The following is a 6,841-nucleotide window of genomic DNA, read 5'->3' as shown; positions in this document are numbered from 1 at the left end:
TGACATAGTGCCAGGGTGCAGTGTACCGTTGGCAACACCAGGAGTGGGGCTTGAGGGGGGGCCAGTGGGTCACCCTCATGCTTGGTGGTGTGGGCTGACCCGTTATTCCTGTGATGAGGGACAGATGCCCCTCCTTGATGAGAGGTTGAGGGTGCTCCCCTTGTCATTCGGGGAGGGTCAACATTTGCGTTGTGAGGGTGCCTGTCTCTGGATCCAAGGGCCGTTGCTTTTAATGGGTAAAACTGCACACTTACCTGCGCTCGGATAATGTGTCAACCTTCTTGGCTGGATTCTTCCGCCCCGCTTGCCGCGAGGTCGCGACATGCGGGGCCCGGGCCATGTAAAGGCCGATTGACCTCGGGCGGGAATTTCCGGTCACTGGGTGGGTGCCCTCCTTCCCCTGCGGTAGCCTAGGACCTCCAACGCACAGGTTCCAGCGCGGCGCAGGAGGAATGCAGCCTCGTCCTCTTGTGAAGCAGCCAGCTTGGGAATGCCTATTGAGGGCAGGCATTTTACAACAGATTTAGATAGAAAACAACAGGGAACTATTTTAAAAAGTGTTTTAAAGGTATGTAGAAGTTTTTTTGTGCTCTTTTAAACGGTTATTTACAAGTGAACATAGGTGTGGTTATTTGATTTAAATCTGTGAAACTATTTAAATCTGTACTATATTATTAGATAACTTTATGTATAGCATGCTTAAAAATACTCAAATGTTTTAGATTATGGTCATAAGATTTTAAAGCGCCCCAGGGCTTTTTGCTGTCACTGTCCTTGTAACAGCTGTTTCTTTTTTGATTTAGGTTTATAGAATCACTGCAGTGCAAAAGAAAGCCATTCAGCCCATTGAGTCTGCGCCAACACTTTTAAAAGTACCTGGATGAGTACTTGGTACGCCATAACAATCAAGGCAAAGTGCTGGCAAGTGGGATTAGATGGGCAGGTCAGGGCCTTTCATGTGTCAGTGCAGACTCGATGGGCCAAAGGGCCTCTTCTGCGCTGTAGTATTTCTGTGGTGCTCTGAAATTACGCCCTACCCAGGCCCACGGTCCTGCCCTACCCCATAACCCACTAAACATTGGACACTAAGGGGCAATTTAGCAAGATTAATCCACCCAACCTGCAAATAGTAGGACTATGGGAGGAAACTAGCATCCAGAGGAAACAGCGGTGACACGGTAGCACGGCTAAATCACAGCACCAGGGATATGGGTTCAATTACTGCCTTGGGTGACTGTTTGTGTGGAGTTTACACATTCTCCCTGTGTCTGCGCAGGTTTCCTCCAGGTGCTCTGGTTTCCTCCCAAAGCACAAAGATGTGCAGGTTAGATGGATTAGCCATGCTAAATTGCCGCTTAGTGTCCAAAGATTAGGCCGGGTTATGGTGAAAGGGCAGGGGACGTGGGCCTAGATCGGATGCCCTTTCAGAGGGTGGGTACAGACTCACTGTCTAAATTCTATGGTTCTATTCTGTTTTTGCAGACCTGGGGAGAATGTGGAAACACCTCATAGTCACCCAAGGTCTGAATTAAACATGGGTCCCTGGTGTTGAACGGCAGCAGTGCCACCGAGTTTACTTGCTTACTTCAATTTTCTTATTCATTTATAATTATCTCAATTAAGTAGACACTACCGTCCTAGGACCAATCCCACATTTTGGAAACTTCTGCCAAGTGAATGATTGAAGATGCGGCTCTAGGATCAGGCTAATCAGCCACGCAAGGACCCACAGAACCTGTGACCAGTAACACGGAGTATCTTGGGTGGACCCATTGTTGTTGCATTAGTGATGGCTCATTGATCACATCATTGATGACATCCTGAGACTTGTGTATTTAAACATATATCCTTTATATGTTCAGCATTAACTATGTCTAGTTTCAAACATCATCCAAAATTCTGTCACCAACAAGCTATTCTGCAGCAAATCCTGCTCACCTATCATTTTCATCTACTGGCTTCCTGCTCTGCCAGCACTTCAAGTTAAAATTTTCATTTTTGTGTTTCAGTCCCCTCATAATTTCATGGCTTCTTTTCACTGTATCGATCATCAGTCCCACAATCTAATTGTGCCTTCTGACTGCATTTCTCCTTCTAGTGGTGCCTGCACCTTCAAATAATTCCCTCCCTTTCTGCTGTTTTTGTTTTACTTTCTCTTCCTTTGAGTCTCTCCTTAACCCCAAACTCTGGCCAAACTTTTTCTAATCGTGCCCAACACCTGCTACCTTGGTTCAATTTTCATTTGACCCTCATGAATCTGCGAAATGCCTTGATGCAGTGGCATATACATGCAAGTTGCAACTGTCACTGGCCACCTAGACAACATACATGACTAACTGAAGTCAATCTCCAGCGAACAAGGGATTAATTGCTAAACCCGAGGACCTCACCTCTCTCACAGAGCATGTGCAGGGTCATGTTGTCAGCTGCATGGAGACTCAATTGAAACCTGCTTTTGCAATGAAGCCAGAAGTGTTTGGAAAACTGTAATGTTGTACTTCAGCCTCTCTTGACTTGTCGAGTTTCAAAGTCAGTTTAGACACATTACTCCTTCTTAATTCTTCTTTCTTTCAAGGGAATGTGCTTGTAAATATTGACCTTTGACCAGTTTCATTTGCACATTACCAAATGGGTCAATGGGTCTCAGGAGATATTTTCCATGACTAGTGGACACTGCTTGGTAACTTTTGTTTCATTTCACTTTGCTTTTCTGTTTAACGTTTTAGTTAAAATAAAGGTATTTATATCGCACCTTGGTGATCGCAGATTGAACCACAGCACATTAGTAGCATTATATATATTTTTCAATAATGCTGATAGATTGCAACATAGTAACATTACTATACTATAGATATGGTCAGCTGTCGCTGGACTCAAGGATGACATCTCTACGGGTTGCACATTTCTGCCATGGGCCTTCATGTTGAATCTCAACCACAGATCTTTAAGCACATGGGGGCCAGGATGCTCCATGAGGTACTGGGATCTGAAGTGCAAGATTTGCTTACTTTTCTTTCCTTCCCTGCCTCATCATTAATATGTTGTGACTCAAAGCTCAATGGACAAGTTGTATTGTGGTAAAATTGTACGATTATGATCTACTGTCACTGGAATGGAAGAACATTGGTTGTGGTCTGGAATTTCCTAACATCTCCTCAGGTAACTTGCTGTCAAACTTTGTCTGATTATGTACCTGTGAAGTGCCTTGTAGTGTTTTACTACATTAAAGGTGCTATTTTAATACAATTTGTTGTTATTTACAGGCAGTGAACTACTAGAAGGTCTTGTGGCACAGCAGGTAGCACCCTACACCTCTAGACTAGAAGCACCGGGTTCAAGTCCAACACCAGGGCCTGCTGACCACAGAAGGAATGTCCATACTGCAGTTCAACAGGCTGATAATCACCTTGGGAATCCTTCCATTATTCCGTGAAGGGAAAAATAGTATGTGTGTGAGAAGATATGCTAAAATTAAATTTAAGTGCTGCCACTGCTGTAATATGTCAGCTAATTTACACACACGGTTTCTAAAATCAGCAATGTGACAATGACTAGCTAATATATTTTAGCGATGTTGGAGGAGGTGTAAATATCGGTCAGAGCACAGGGGAGAGTTCCTCAATCTTCAATGAAATAGCGCCATGGGGTCCGTTAGGTTCCCTGAAGAGAGCTGACAGGACCCAGTTTAACATCTCATGTCGACAGTGTAGCACTGGAGTAACAGGCGAGGTTTCCTGCTCCTGTAAGAAAAACTGAATTTGTTGGAAATACTCAGCAGGACAGGTAGCAAATTTAGAGAGAGAAACAGAGTGAACATTTCAGGGTCAACGATTTACCTGCAAGGTCAGCAATCTGAACCATTAATGCTGTTTCTCATTCTAAAGATGTCGCCTGACCTGCTGTATATTGCCAACATTCTTTCTTTTTATTTCATTGCCAGCAACCGCAGAATTTTGTTCTTGATTTATGCTCCAGTCTCCGGAATAGAACCATAGGGCGGCATGATGGCACAGTGGTTAGCACTGCTACCTCACAGTGCCAGGTACGATTCTGACCTTGGGTGACTCTGTGTGTGTGTGTGTGTGTGTGTGTGTGTGTGTGTGTGTGTGTGTGGAGTTTGCACTTTCTCCCCATGTCTGTGTGGGTTTACTCTGGGTGCTCCGGTTTCCTCCCAAAGTCCAAAGATGTGCAGGTCAGTTGGATTGGCCACGATAAATTGCCCCTTGGTATCCAAAGGTTAGGTGGGGTGACGGGAATGGGATGGGGGAGTGGGCCTATGTGGGGTGTTCTTTCAGAGGGTCAGTGCAGACTTGGTGGGCTGAATGGCCTCCTTCTGCACTGTAGGGATTGTATGATTCTATGACATGAACATATGCATTGAGAGGAGCAGTAGGCCATTCATCCCCTCGAGCTGACCTGCCATTCAATAAGATCATGGCTGATATCTTTGTGTTGAGTTCCACATTCCCATCTACCCTAATAACCTTTTATTCCCTTTCCCAAGAAGAATTTATCTGCCTTGAAAATGTTCAGTGGTACCACTTCCCTCACCTTCTGAGGCAGAGTGTTCCAAATTTGCAAAACCCTCTGAGAGAAAATATTTCTCCTCATCTCTGTCCTCTAAGGGCAACCCCTAATTTTAAAATAGTGCCACTTAGTTCTGGACTCATCCACAAGAGGAAACATCCTTTCAACGTCCACGTTGCCAAGACCATATATACTTCAATCAAGTCACCCCTCAGCCTTCAAAACTCTAGTGGAAACAAGTTCAACTTTTCCAACCTATCCTCATATGACAACCCACTCATTCTCGTAATCAATCTAGTAAAATATCTCCGAACTACCTCCAATGCAATTACATCCTTGACCCCACAATCAGGTGCCAAAATACCCCTTGATTTTTTTCACATGTTTATTGGCAAACACCTGGAATTGTTAATTTGTGCATTGCTGTTCGAGCTCAAGAGGTAAAATACTAAAAGGGCAGCATGGTGACGCAGTGGGTTAGCTTTGCAGCCTCACGGCACCGAGGTCCCAGTTTTGATCCCGACTCTGGGTCACTGTCCGTGTGGAGTTTGCACATTGTCCCCGTATTTGCCTGGGTTTTGCCCCCACAACCCAAAGATGTGCAGGCTAGGTAGATTGGCCACGCTAAATTGACCCTTAATTAGAAAAAATGGATTGGGTACTCTATTTTTTTTTAAAAGAGGTAAAGTACAAATGTAACCACTGTCCCGGAGACCCATAGGCTGTTCTCCCCTTTGAGAGATGACTGGTGGTGATTTAACCGGAGGGTCACCATACCTCGTGCAAGGGGCACATTGAGATGGCAGGGCCTTCATGAATAACCGAAGCTGGTACAGGAATTGAACCCGTGATATTGACATCACTCCACATCACGAACCAGCCATCCAACCAACTGAGCTGACCGACTCCCTACACAAGAGGTAACAACATATATTTCTAAAGCACACAATTGGATTGAACCAGTTAGCAAATTCAGACTTGCGATTCTGTGTTTAAAAACAGTCATGGTTTAGAAAGCAGCCACTGACCCACTGAACATAAAATGAAACAGGAGGCAACTTCAAATACTTAAGAAACCTTCTTGATCTGGGTTCAACGCTCGTATTTACATCAGGCAGGCATCAATTCATGTAAAGCTCCCTAAACTCTCCCCTCCAGGACAAACTCTTTTGTCCCAAAATGGGGAGGAAAGGGAAGTCTCCATGTTAACTGACATGTGTTATACCAATTATCTCTAATTAGACACTTTTTGGAACAAGTTATACATAGCGCTGGAAGCCATGAGTCTTTGCACCTTAGCTACACTTTACATGTTTTCACTCTAAGTTCCATTTTAAAAGTTAATGTAGTTCCCATTTTGGGACGAGTGCTGGTGTCTTCTTCCTAATAATAATTTCCTGGTGCCATTTTTGGGGGAAAAAACTATTTGAAGAATATAATACACCTTTTGTCAATAAGATTTCAACCCACGGGCAAAAAGCAGACAACTTATGAAGTGTAAAACTGCCCTCACCACCTTAAAACAGACAACTTGTGAACATTAACACACATATATGCTAACCCTCTGGCAAAAAGCTGAACTATTTGCATATTTTATTCCAATTTACCTTCAGGGAATTAGCTCACCAATTGCTTTTCAGGCAGCTGTGCCTCATGTTACTTCATCATTGTCAGTATGTTCTCTGCACACATATCTCTTTAACCAGATGAACAAAGGAACAGGAGTAGGCCATTTATCCCATTGATTCTGTTCTGAGCTTGGCCAAGATACAATAGCAAGTGTGCCCTGTAACAAAGTACATTCTTTAAATTATGGGTAAAATCTGCAAGGTTCTGAGAAGTTTTGAGAGGGTAAACAGTACAAGGTTGCATCCACTGGCTCATAAACTGGTCACAAGGAGATCTGCACTCAGTATCGGTCGCTCAATGAACAAAGGTCAGAAGCTGTTTGTTTAATACATAGCAGTTAGAACGTGAAGGGATGGAGTCGGAGAACATGCCTTGGGTTTTAAGGAAGAGCAGCACTGAGGCAAAAACTCTCACCGTCACCAAGGAGCAACTCAGACAACAATTTCTAGCATCAATGCATGCACTGTTAAAGTGGGAAATCAGGACGTTGCTGTCAATTTTCCCTGCACCTGCACAGGAGTCGCTCCACTAGTGCCTCACTGATAGATTCAACATTCAAACACAAAGTGTGTGGAGTTGCGATACTTACCCACAAGTAGGCTTACATTAACACTGCAATGAAGTTACTGTGAAAAGTCCCTAGTCGCCACACTCTGGCACCTGTTTGAGTACACTGAGGGAGAAT

The 6,841-nt window shown here is 44.0% G+C and overlaps 1 long non-coding RNA gene across 1 annotated transcript; it reads left to right on the top strand.

Moving 5' to 3' along the window:
- Nucleotides 1–232: 232 nt before the first annotated feature.
- Nucleotides 233–3,490, top strand: LOC119973695. The gene is made up of 2 exons (XR_005462378.1): nucleotides 233–568; nucleotides 3,264–3,490. It is a non-coding gene; the product is annotated as an uncharacterized LOC119973695 (long non-coding RNA).
- Nucleotides 3,491–6,841: the final 3,351 nt, after the last annotated feature.

This window comes from Scyliorhinus canicula, chromosome 11, assembly GCF_902713615.1.
Source record: "Scyliorhinus canicula chromosome 11, sScyCan1.1, whole genome shotgun sequence".
Lineage (NCBI taxonomy): Eukaryota > Metazoa > Chordata > Chondrichthyes > Carcharhiniformes > Scyliorhinidae > Scyliorhinus > Scyliorhinus canicula.
The sequence above is the reverse complement of the archived record's forward strand: the minus strand, read 5'-3'. Positions and strand labels throughout refer to the sequence as shown.